Source organism: Mchenga conophoros, linkage group LG4, assembly GCF_057382185.1.
Source record: "Mchenga conophoros isolate Kocher_MC1m ecotype Shallow Benthic linkage group LG4, M_conophoros_male_GT1.1, whole genome shotgun sequence".
NCBI lineage: Eukaryota > Metazoa > Chordata > Actinopteri > Cichliformes > Cichlidae > Mchenga > Mchenga conophoros.
In genome coordinates this window covers 32549047-32562527 of record NC_140529.1, presented here as the reverse complement: position 1 = coordinate 32562527, position 13481 = coordinate 32549047, and the positions used below count along the sequence as shown (strand labels likewise).

Sequence of the window (13481 nt, the reverse complement as noted above, 5' to 3'; positions counted from 1 at the left end):
GCCGGGGGGGCCAGTGCATTCTGTTTAATGATTGAAAGCAATATTCATCTTACTTGTAGCTGTCCTGTCAGTCGCCCATGTACACAAACACAAGTATGTTCATACCTACACACTGATATGCATACACAGGGCAAATATCTATCTTGTGAGCAAGGACATGAATGTGAACCAGCAAATTACCCCTTAAATTCAATTCAACATATCTATCCATCTATCGTTTTATTTATTCAGTATAGAAACTGCATTCTACAAAGATATGTTTTTTTTTTTTTTTCATTTTTACAGTTGTTTGTGGTAGAAAAATTAAAATGAGAAAAATCACAAAGGTAAATAAAATCTGTAATACTTGTAAGTCTTAAGAAGCAGAAAATTGTCACTGACTGAATGTGTATGAATGTGCTTGTTTTTTGTGGATCCATGTTTGGATCATGGGTTTCACATCCTTTGGAACTTGCTTAGTCATGTTTCTCTCTAAATTAGTTTTCCATGTGGCTATACAATTTAACTTCATCCCCTATGCCTTTCCCCCCGTGACTAATCCTGTTGTGATTAATTTTATTTCCTGCTTTCTGAAGAACAGTAATCCTTCAGTGAACTCTCTTAGGCCGCTGTTATGACTTCTACTGACCCACAACCCAAACCAGCTCAAACTGATGGATTTTCCACGTGTTCTCAATGAACCTGTCAAATGTGTACATAATTTTGATCCATAAATGGGCAAATAAACTTTGTTAATTTTCAAGGTTTGTTGCCATCTAGTGGTTGCAGCATGGGATTTCTCAAAAGTTTGATTTGAACCACCTGCCAGAGATGTTTCACTCTTGCAACTTTTAACCACAGTTAAATGAACAGCATCTGCAGGTGCACTGCGTTTCAGAGTGAACTACTGTTTCTCGGAATCTGTGTTTGTTTGTTCCTTTTCAAGATGTGCTTGCCTGTTGATATCATTTGACTATTTTGTGTTTTGGTTGTGATTTTTCTGAGCTGTACAGGGAGGCAATAGATCACTGAGGCATAAAAATACCAACCACTAAACAGCTTTGGAATGCACAAGGATCAGCTGTTCCAAACCACACGACCCCAATATTCCCTCCCTAAGGCCCATGTCTTCTGCAACACTCCCATGTGGAGACATTCGATAGTCACAGCCGTGGAAGTTGACAATTTAAATTTAAAGGATTGCAGCTTGAGAAAATCCACCAAATATTCCATAAAGTGACCAAGAAGTCCCAAAGGCCATAATGACATCCAAGAGAAAGTTTTGAGCCAAGCCTCGGCAGATGGAACCAATTAGGGAGAAAAAAGCACAATCAAAATAATAAATAAGGTTTAGTTGTTCCAAACCTGAATTAATTATGAATGTCGTGGTCCTGGGCGTTGGACAGAGGGTTTTTCAAGAGGGCTTGAATTCTTTTTTATTATTTAACATTCCTTTTGGTTTTTAGTTTGATAATTATTATTTATTCTAAGTATCCAGAGTCTTTTTGTCAGTTTTTGGTTCTCTGCCTCAGATTTATTTTGTACATTCTCTTATTGTTTCCTTAGCTTTCCCCTTTCTGCACTTCTGTGCCAAGTTTGCATGTTAGTGTCTGTTATCTCTGTCTCCCCTGATCCTTTGTTGAGTCATCCCTCTCTTTTCCTTGTTTTCTGATGCTTGCTGTTTGTTTCCAGCTTTGTGTTTCCAATGTCTGGTTTTCTAGTCTTGCCTGGGTGTTTACATTCATTCTGTCTTCCTGAGTCCTGAGTTTCCTGGATTCCTGCTGGACTTTGTCATTAGCATTAAAAGCTTGCCTTAGGTTAATTGTGTTATCAACATCCTGCATTTATGTCTTCAATAAATAGAATAAAATTTAGTAAAAAGAAAAAGTAACAATAAGCACGAATGGCCTGAATTTATAAACAACAACCCACATAAATACTGCTTATAACAAAGATGGAAAAATCTTTACATACAAGAAGCTGGAACCAGAATATCTAATAACTAATTTGGCTACTACTACTGCACGCTTATCACCACCACCAACACCAGAATCACTGGGACTTCCCCTTGTGTTGATAAGATAAGTAATATTTCATGCATGTCATGTAATTGTTGATAAGTAAGATGCTATGATTAATTTGCTTGGACATAAAGATTATTTCTTTGTTTTGTTTATTTTGGTGTTTTGGTTGTGTTTCTGAAACTCTGGAAATATACTGTGTCCCCATTTGATGTATACAGTGGTGTGAAAAAGTGTTTGCCCCCTTCCTGATTTCCTAGAGTTTCGGATATTTGTCACATTTACATGTTTCAGATCATTAAACAAATTGTAAATATTAGACAAAGATAGCCTGAGTAAATACAAAGTGAACCAGGCCAAAAGAGTTTAAAAAGCAACACATTACGTCATGATCTAAAGAAACACCCGAGAAACAAAGTCACTGACATTTATCAGCCTGGAAAGAGTTACAAAGTTATTTCTAAGGCTCCAGTGAACCACAGTGGAGAAAACTTGGAACAGTGGTGAACATTCCCAGGAGTGATCAGCCTACTAAACTTACTTCAAGAACACATCGACAACTCATCCAGGAGGACATAAAAGAACCCAGAACAACATTAAAGAACCGCAGGCTTCACTTGTCTCAGTTAAGGTCAGAGTTCGTGATACAACAATAAGAAACAGACTGAGCAAAAATGGCATCCATGGGAGATTTCAAGGAGAAAACCACTGCTGACCAAAAAGAACAAAGGCTCATCTCACATTTGAAACTCAAAACTTTTGGGAAAATATTTTGTGAACTGATGAGAAAATAGCTGAACTCTTTGGAAAGTTTGAGGCCTGGTGTAAAAGTAACACAGCATTTCAGAAAAGGAACATCATAGCAACAGTAAAATATGGTGGTGGAGGTGTGATGGTCTGGGGCTGTTTATATGCCTTGGGACCTGACAGACTTGCTGTGTTAAATGGAGCCATGAATTCTGCTGTCTATTAAAGCATCGTGAAGGAGAATGCACTGCAAAGAATAACATGCAAGCTGGCAGGAAACATGCAGATTGGTGATGTTTGCAGCATGCGGCCTCTTGACCTTAAAAGCCTGAAAGGAAGCTCAGTGTACTTTCAGCAAAAGTCCCACCTTGTATAGACATGGAGGAACAGGCTTACATTTGGTCTTTTATTACACCATTAATGACACAGTTTTACAGAGGAATCAGATAACCAGCAAGTTATTTGTTATTAAAAGGTGACTTGTTGCACAACAAAGAATCTCTGTCTTGTTACATTTGCATATAGCATGACTTTATGGAGGAAGTACTTTGCACACCTTCCATCCTTTGCTTCCTCCAACCCATCGCTCATCCACTGTCACCCTCCCTGCTGCAATAAACTGTAATAAATTTGCTTTTGTCCTCTCACATGCACATTTTAACTGTGTTTACCAATTTTTAAGAACATACAGACCTTCACAGCTGATCCTGTGTAAGCCAATTTAGACATGTGAAAAATTTGCACAGAACTTTTTTATTTTTATTTATTTATTTGCCAATTTCTCCTTCTACTCCTGACATATGTATAATTAAAAGTTAATAACACGATCTTATGTCATTAGAGAGCCTGAGGGCTTCACACAGGCACAGGGTTACACGGTGGTGAGGAACTCTGTTGTTTTACAAGATTATGAATGTCATTATGAAAAGTTACTTCTTTGCCTTTAATGTGGTTAAATTGCTAATGGAGTCTTTGGATGGAATTGGCATTGTCTGTAACAAGCTAATGACTGCTGTGGGAGGCAGCAGGGCAGCCTGTAATGATGGAAAACCAGACGTCTGGGTTATTGAATAATCAGACAGCAACTGAAGCAAAGTGTTTGTCTGACTGCCCTATGATACCTAGTGACACTGGCTTCCCCTTTTCTAGTCGTGGCCTAGTCCTTATTGTGGTTATTCCATGCAAATGGAAAACAACAACAACAACATTTTACCTATGTTTCTGCTAGTGCCTCATGATGTATGCCAAGTGTAAATGCACATTATCTTCCCAGGACTTTAGCTATCTGCAAAACACTTGACACTTGGAAGTTTTACATACTGTGACAAACACATTACAGCTGCTTACTGGAGTCCGGAGTCACATGATCTGTCTATCAGTGAAGAAATCACTGTGTATTTGATGTACAAATTGGGTTAAATGTTGCTTTTACTTCCCAATCATGGGTTTGGAGGGTGTGCAGGAAGAACCAAATGCACGACTGTTGGGGGAAAACTCTGTAAAAGACCCAGGAGAAATAAAGACACAATGAGACAAAGTTACTTTCTTTATCAAACGTGTACACGGGTGAGCTGCTAAGAACAACTCACACCATGCACAGTGGCTTGGTAATTTTTATAGGAAAGACAGTGAGAACAGGATAAGAAAATACAAAACAAATAAAATAAACAACTCCATATGTGGCGCTAGTCTCGTCAGCAGAGAGCTGGGAGAAGGCTGTGAGAGATAAAACAATCTAAAACAATACGTCCCAAAACAGTATGTCTTTGCTGAGAAAGTCTAAAAAGATAATTCTAAACTAATCTAACCATAGGCAAAGGGCAGACAAAAGGCATCTTTGTACATTTAAAAGAAGGTAAAGAAACATAGAATCATTTTTCCTGTAACATTCCCTCCTGTTTAACTTATTTTAAATGTATACAACAATTGTCTATGAAAATTATTTATTAAGTATCTTAGGCCATTTTTAATTTCCAAAATTTTCAAAATGTCAGCATAGCAGAAATGGCAGTCATTTGGTCTAAAGAATAAAACAAAAGAAAATAATAAAAAGAAAAACATAGTAAATGAAAATCAGAGTAAATGAAATAACAAGTGGAATAAACAAGAAAAAATAATAAAACTACAAAAAATAAAGGATAAAAACCTTATATTTTAAAACGAAAACTTACAAAAAATAAAAGGATGAAAAGTAAAATGAAAACTTTATATTTAAAAATGATGAAAACCTAATATGTAAAATGAAAACTTCAAAAAATACAAGGATGAAAACCTTATATTTAAAATGATGCAAACCTTAAATTGAAAACTTTATATGTAAAATAATGAAAACTTCATATTTAAAATGAAAACTTTATGTTTAAAACTGAAGACTTCAAAAAAAAAAAAAATAAGAGTATGAAAACGTTATAAAAATGAAAAACTTCATGTTTAAAAGTCAAGACTTCAAAAAATAAAAGCATGAAAACTTGCATAACCTACTAATGTTTTAATCAGTGCATGATCACTTGACAAGTCATTTTTAATCACCACGTCATTTATTAGCAGCTAGTACAAGTTCTCTTCTAATAGAATTGCAACGGGATGCTGTTCTTCTTGAGGCACGGCAATATAAGCAGTCATTGTAGTTGTTATCATCTTTGAAATCATTACTCTTAGGCATGGCGACACACACAACACTAATATGAGCAGTGCTATCATGATGAGACCTAGAAGAAAAAATGGCTTTGCTACAGTAGCCAGCCATGAACCGCTGAACAGCCAGTCAAACCAGCCTTGTGCTGTAGCTGCTCCAGGTGTGTGGTCAGTGACATATTTTTGCAGAGCGGTCAAATTCTGCAAAGCTTCATAAATGTCTCCTCCAGTTTCGTATCCATCAGGGATAAAAGTGCAACATGTTTCCCCGATCAGCTGCAAACTCCTCCTTGTGATGCTGTTAGCAGGTCTAGTGTCAGTCTGTTCTGCAGCACCATCGTTCTGATGGCCTGCTGTTCTCCTGCTAAGGCAGTTCCCAGGGTCTTAGTCAAGTTGATGTGTCGTAGCAGAGCATATCGGTTGATCTCCACGTGATCCCGCACCTCGGCAACTCCAATGCCGGGGATCAAGCTCTGTAAGAATTTCACTCCTCCTCCCCAGATGCGAAACTCTCCCGGCACTCCAGTGTCCACTGTAATGCCGAAAGAATTGGGGGAGGCGATGTCCACTTCACGTCTCTGCCGGCTGCTTGGGTGATGTGCAACACTTTGCATGAAGAAAACGTGATCTGATAATTCCACCAGGGCGCACAGACCTCCCCAACCTTCAGGGAGTGACAGATAAGCCTTGTTGCCACATAAGAAGTACCAGTCAGCCAAAACTCTGGTTCCTCTGCTGCTGGGTGCCGTCCGTGCACATCCTGTCTGGTACTGAGTCTTTGTTTGTAGTGGCATTCGGTAGCTGTAGTCAGAGCGACAGTTTAGGCCCATCAGCGTCGTGTTACTGGCACAGGTGGCGTTGATTGAACAGGCCATACACTTCCTCTCGTTCCTTGGTGGGCAGAAAGTGTATATGGACTTACATAGGTGAGTAGGCAGCTCCCCCACTGCCCGCGATCCATTGTTCATCACACATACTGGCAGTTGCGCTGCGTTCAGTTTGTTCAGTAGAATTACATCAGGCAGTGGGTCTGAGACTTGGGGCCAGGTAAGTAGGTAGGTCTGTCCGGAACAGTTCACATTTGTGAGTGATGATGACCTCCAGGTTGCTTTTGCTGGGATGCTGTAGTTGGCTTTGGACCAAAGAGTACCGTAGCCTGGATGTGTTGCCAGGCCCAACAGACACCAACTGCGATCTTCAGGTATGCTGTACGGCCACAGGCCAGACGTCTGCGAGGATAGGGGCATATGGGTACATGCATAGCAGTCAGTTTTGTTATTCAAGTGAGCTGTAGTGTTCATAAACTGCCACCAGAAGTTAGTGGCGTATCCATGGGGAAACTTGGTGTACTTTCCTTTGTCATACAGTGTCTGCCTTTTCTCCATGTAGCGTGACTTGTTGTCCCTCATGGAAGCAAAGGTGAGGAGCCCGGCCATGGTCAGGGCCGCTGCAGTTGATAAGAGCCACCACGTCATGACGACGGAACACACCCTCCTGTCGCGAGTAGACCCCCCGGCCAGGAAAGCTGACCCCTCCACCGGGCGAGATCACAACAAGCGGGCAAGCCTGCCGTCAGCTGTGTTTAGATGGCTTCACTGACTCGCCTGCAGTGACTCTGATGGATCCAGGATGGTCGTTCCGCAATTTTGCAAGCGGTCGGTGTAGTGAGGAGGACTTGGTATGGCCCCTCCCACCTGGGTGTGCTCCAGTTTTTCCTTTGGAGCACCTTGATCAGAACCCAGTCACCGGGCTTTAGTCTGCAAGACACTGGAGAAACATCATCAGGTTGTTGATTATGTACAATGATCTCTTTGTTTTCTAACAGCTTAGACATCCATTCTGCTAATGTGTTTTCTCTGATTGCTTTGTCTATTGGTTGACTGGTAATAGGCAGTGGAAACGGCCTGCCATGAATGATTTCAAATGGAGTTAGTTTATGGGAGCCTTGTGTTAAGCGCATCCACATTTTCACTAAACCCAAACATTCAGGCCACGGCCTTCCTGTTTCTGCCATGCACTTCCTGAGCCTTTGCTTTATAGTGCCGTTAGTTCTCTCTACAAGGCCTGCGCTCTGAGGGTGATAAGCACAGTGGTGTTTTATGCTGAAACCGAGTGCTTCAGAGACCTTAGTGATGACATCATTTACAAAATGAGTGCCGTTGTCTGACCGTATCAAAGCTGGGATGCCATATGTGGGTATGAAGTGATTGCACAGGCACTTTGCTACTGAAATTGCATCTGCCTTTTTCACTGGATAGATTTCCGGCCACTTTGAGAACACGTCTATAACCACTAGGGCGTATTTTGACCCTTGACATTCGCTTAGTTCAATAAAATCCATATGAATTGTGTGAAAAGGATGAGGCGGAGTTGGAAAACGGCCTCTTTGGGGGCGCAGGTTACCCTGAGCATTATATTTTTGACACGTCATGCACGTTCTGACAAATTGTTTTGCTGAAGTTTCAAAATTTACAGTGTAAAAATGAGAGTTGACAATACAGGTCATTCCCCCCGATGACAAATGCGTACAGCCATGAGTCACTAATGCCGCCATCTTGTGGAGCGATTTTGGCAACACTGGCTTGCCATAACACATCATTAAATCGTTTGTCAGAACTGCACCGTGTTTTAGCCATTTTGCCTGCTCTGCTGTGCTCGCTGTTTTTTGTTCACTTTGCAACACATCCAGTGGAATCTGATGTGTGTTTACTGCCATCAATGTCATGTTTGTCTTTTGTGCCGCCTGTTTTGCGGCTCTGTCAGCAAAATTGTTGCCTGTAGTAATAAAAGAGCCATCAGTTTTGTGTGCTGCACATTTACACAATGCGAGTTGTTGTGGTAAATTTATTACAGTCAGCAGGCGTTGTAAGAGGCTCGCATGCTGGACTGGTTTACCGGTTGATGTAATCATTCCTCTGTTTTGCCAGAGCTTTGCGAAATGATGCACAGCAGAGAAAACATACTGGCTGTCTGTATGTATGTTTATTAGTTTGTCTTTGTGTATTTAGCTTTCGCGTATCACAGCTATCAGCTCAGCGCTCTGTGCAGAACATGAAGAAGAAAATGGTTTTGCTTCTATTATTTTACTATCTGTGGTTACTGCGTAACCTACACAATTTCGGCCTGTGCTGTAAAGTCAAATGCTGTTCTCCTAGCTTCCACACTTGCTGATCATAAGGTGGATCTGGGCCTGGAGTTTGTTTAAATCTCAGAATGTTGTGATACTCGGTCGGTTTCTGGCACTCAGGTGTAATACCAGAAAAGAATGGCATGACTGCTATCTTAAGTTTTGTCAGAGCGTCTCTACCTAGCAAATTTACTGGACACGACGGGTCATATATGCATTTAATAAAGCACCTGCGGCCACTTGCTGTGTGTACTAGTTCTAAAAGGGCAGTTAATTGTTGTACAGTTGTGTGGCCTGAAGCTGACTTTACAACTAATTTGTCCTCTACTCCTACAATCTCGTGGGAAGTGACCTTCCTCTCCACGGTTCTAGCAGGCGTTGTCTCTATGTTATCTGCTGTTTCTGCGTGGCTGTCTGCGGCCTTAGTGTTTGTGACTTTGCTCGCCTCTCTGTTCCTGATAGCCACCTGTGGATTAGTGTTTTAGTCTATTGTCAACAGTCAGCCTTATTTTGAAGTTACAGAAAGCTTCTTCTTTTTTGTTCGTCTTGGTTTGGGAGAATAGATGCAACTCTACATTTTCACTTAAGGCAGTTTTGAATAATTTCTAGTTTTTCAAACAATTCATGGATCTCACACATTTCAAACTTTCAAGTTACGGTTGTTTCCCATTTATACACATATATATATATATATATTTAACTTTGCATTGCTCACAGCTCATAGCTCACAGCTCTAAACCTAGGCATTTTTCAATCATATGCCTAATCACTATGTGTCACTGTGATTCTCAAGTATGGTCACAAGTTTGTTTAAATTCGTTTCCAAAACCAACAAAATAATCAAAGAAAAACAAAAAACATAAACGTGTCAGGACACAAAAGAAAAAAGAAAAATGCTGCCACCCGAACAAGGCAGAAGTCTGCATATGTTGGCTTGTAATAGCATGCAGCTTGTAACATGGTAGACTAATGTGCCTGTGTTAATTCAGCTCCATATTATTGTGTGAAGTTGCACTGGGTTGGGAGTGGTTTTGTGTGTGTCACATTTTTGGTGAGCCAATGGCTGGAATGAGGTTGGACTAATTAGAGGCAGGTGTACTTGATTGCACTGATACACTGGTCTACTTATAACACTGCTGTGTTGTTTTGTGTCTCTGTGCAGGTATGTAATGTGATGAAATCAGATATGATTGGGATGGATGGGTTTTGCCCTATGAATTTTATATTAAGTGTGTCGTTTTGTCTCTCTGTGCAGTCCAGGGCCTATTATATGCCACAGCCTAAAGGCAGCAGAGTTGCAGAGGCTTGAGTGACCACTGACTATATGCTTGCAGGGTGGTGGGTCTCCAAGGACAACTTCTAACCCTGTTAAAGGCAACATGTGGAGTGCAACTTGGCTGTGTGGCATAGCTGGCTCTGGCCTTGGGACTGTGTGTTTTTATACAATTCATAAGTGGGACACTGGACTGTTTTATCTTTTATCTCTTGATATATTTTTCGTCAATAAATTATCTTTTAGAATTTTATTGACTGTCATCTTTTTGCCCACGACTGAGATGGTTGGTCAGACCTAGAGTCTTTCTTCGGGTGTGTTACAACAGCTTCTGCTCTAAAAGAAACAAATAAATAAAAAGAAAAGAAAATGTGGAACATGCTCATCAGCAGTGTCTACATATTTAATTCAGCTTCTCAATCCTGTAGTTTTAGCTGTTGTCTACAGGGTTTTGCTTATTGGTTGTTATTATAGGTGTGCTCTATATCTCAGCAATGTGTCATTCTAGGATGATAGGTTTCAAGCTGGTCAAGTGCCTCTATGCACTTCATTAGTGTAGTTATTCTCCGTATTGTCTTCATCTCACATGTCATTACACTGAGTTTCAGCAAACCTTAAGCTTGATGCAGACTACTGCTTAACAATTATCCACCTTACATCATAACCGATTTAGGTGCCTCTTCATATTAATATTATGTCATTGTTAATATTATCCTCTTTGTCTTATATGACAGCAATAGCATATTATAATATTTTATCAGTGTGTACCACTATACTACTACTGAGCCAATTTGTTAGTTAGGATCATCTTATTCAGCAAACAGATAATTTTGAATTCATCCAATCTGCGGTCACATTTGTTCTCTCTGTTGCATGGTGGACCAGGCAGTTCTATTATAATATATTATTTATATTTTATTTTGTATCCATCAAGGGCTTCAGATGACCTGCAGAATCATCCTTTTCCCAAGGTGGAGACAGTTACCTTTTCACACACTGTCCTTGGCTGAACAGTGACACAGCCTTAATATACCTTATGTATTTTAGTAAAATATTTTCGTGTGAATTATTTGCTTTATATTCATTTTATACATGCTGGGCATGGTCATCATGCCAACTGTGTTTCATTGTTAATATCACTTTACAGGTTGTTATCCTTGCTATTATTAATTTCAAATACTCTAAAGATAATTTCTACTGTAATTTTCCCTTTGTTCATCTTTATTTCGTACTTTTTATATTTATATCTACTCAGTGGGGTCTGTTTTCAACCCTTTTAAACTAACTCAAACTACTTTGATCTCTAGTTTTCACTTAATAAGGGATTATTAAGTTCTTCCTGATATGGGTGTTGCTGCAGATGCGGCTGCAGGAGTGAGTGATGGTTTACTAAAAGGGTTGTGGGAACTGCACAGTGTCTCGTCTTCTGGTTTTACTAAACTGGCAGTTGAGTTCTGTTCTTCTGACTGTTTATATTTTGTTTTCTTAAATCTCTCAGTTTACAGACACTGTTTTTGTCCGGCGTCTGGACTTTTCTTTTCTCACCACTGCTCGTCAGCAGGAGTGAGTTTTAATTTCACTTGCGTGATTACCCATCTTATTTATGTATTTACTTATTTTTGTTTAAGTAATATATACACAATACAGCTGCTATCACCTTCGCTGGTATTAGAGACGAGAGTGGTTGCTCACACGCCCTTCTACTTTCGGACTATTTCCAAAAGCGGTGTGAACTTTACGAGACGGAACTCGACCGTTCTCTCAACTCACCAGCACGTCAGTGAATAGCAGTAAAAGAAAAACACAGTAGGAGCAGCTCAGTCTCTTATTGGACCGTGAAAATTCAGCTTGCTCCATTAATTAAAACAATACACACACACATTCACATTCACAGCTTCGACGCGCGCGACCGGAACCCTTATAATAAGGGGAGCTCCCAGAGCTACTTACTCCCTAGACCCAGTCTAGACCCAGCTGGGGGAGCTACCCAGAGCTCCAAAGCTACCAGTCGACGAGCTTCCAAAGCTTCCAGTCGACGAGCTACGCTACCAGTCGACGAGCTCCCAGAGCTACCAGTCGACGAGCTACTTCCGCTATTTTAAATTCCCTGAATTCAAAATGCGCTTTTACGCAAGATTGTGTCAGTGTGTCTGTATCTACCTGGTCGGTGTCGCCGGGTCTGGTCCACCTCGATCGGGTCCCACCACCGTGGGTCGCTTTCTAAGACGTTGGCCAAGACCCGAATTTAACGCTCTTGGTCTTTTTCCACACACCTGGTGTGTGGGCTGTCGACAGGCGAACAACGTGGACTGGTCACGGAGATGGGACACGATGGAGGTGATCCGGCTGTCGAAGGACCAAGAAATGTTGGGGGAAAACTCTGTAAAAGACCCAGGAGAAATAAAGACACAATGAGACAAAGTTACTTTCTTTATCAAACGTGTACACGGGTGAGCTGCTAAGAACAACTCACACCATGCACAGTGGCTTGGTAATTTTTATAGGAAAGACAGTGAGAACAGGATAAGAAAATACAAAACAAATAAAATAAACAACTCCATATGTGGCGCTAGTCTCGTCAGCAGAGAGCTGGGAGAAGGCTGTGAGAGATAAAACAATCTAAAACAATACGTCCCAAAACAGTATGTCTTTGCTGAGAAAGTCTAAAAAGATAATTCTAAACTAATCTAACCATAGGCAAAGGGCAGACAAAAGGCATCTTTGTACATTTAAAAGAAGGTAAAGAAACATAGAATCATTTTTCCTGTAACAACGACAAAAAAAAAAGAACTAAACTAAATAAAAATCAAGTCTCATTCACCCAGTTGCGCATGCCTTATCATTTTTACACACACTCACACCCCTAAGTATAACCATAGGAAGACAAGACAGACTAAAGAAGTTAAACACAAATAAACTCTAAGTAGGAGTTGAAAAACAGCAATTCTGAACTAAAAGTTAAACAGAAACCTATTTATCAGGCATCTCAAATGCCATAAAACCTGACAGGAAACAAAACTGGAATACTAGGGTCATCTTTCTACAATAACTGTGAAAACATGACTGGGAAACAACATTTTAGTCACAAGAAATCAAACTCATTCTTAGAATAAAGAAATCAAAGGAATCATGAATCTCATAAAGCTGAATGACTTGAAGAGTTATTTAGTTTTATTAAGCCCTGTAGTGTAAATAAAAAACAAAAATTCAAACAATCATTAAAAAGATAAGATGATGCACTCATGTTATTAGTTACTGTTCTTTAAAGCAAACAAAACAGTACCATGAACCATGCATGAACTATGCATTCGCCTCAGGCAGTGGAATTCAAAGAAATACAACAGGAAGAGCTGTATTAGTTCATAAAGAACTCAGTGGTTTGCTCTCAGAGTGCATCTCTGACTGTTTAGTGTTTATAACCCAGTTGGACCCTCAGGTCATCAGGTGCAAAACTCTTCTCAGGGTGCTTTCAGTTACTGTTTCTTAAAAACAATCTGCCCACTGACTTAGAACTTTATCTACATTAAAAAAAACCATATTCAAACACTTTTTATTCTCACACGTTGGGGCTACTGTCAAAAATTGTGTGTATCTGTGCGTGTATGTGAACACTAAATTGTATTTTATCTGTGTAAAGTTTTATTTTGTTGTTATTTTATTGCCTTAAGCCATTGTAGACCTGATTTTCATGCTTTTATCT

At 40.0% G+C, this 13481-nt stretch overlaps 1 pseudogene across 1 annotated transcript; it reads right to left on the bottom strand.

Annotated features, from left to right (window-relative positions):
* Positions 1-4285: 4285 nt before the first annotated feature.
* On the bottom strand, positions 4286-12636 carry LOC146576537 (uncharacterized; annotated as a pseudogene). The gene is made up of 2 exons (XR_014892259.1): positions 4915-12636; positions 4286-4869 (listed from the first exon to the last, which is right to left on the bottom strand). The product of XR_014892259.1 is annotated as an uncharacterized LOC146576537 (transcript).
* Positions 12637-13481: the final 845 nt, after the last annotated feature.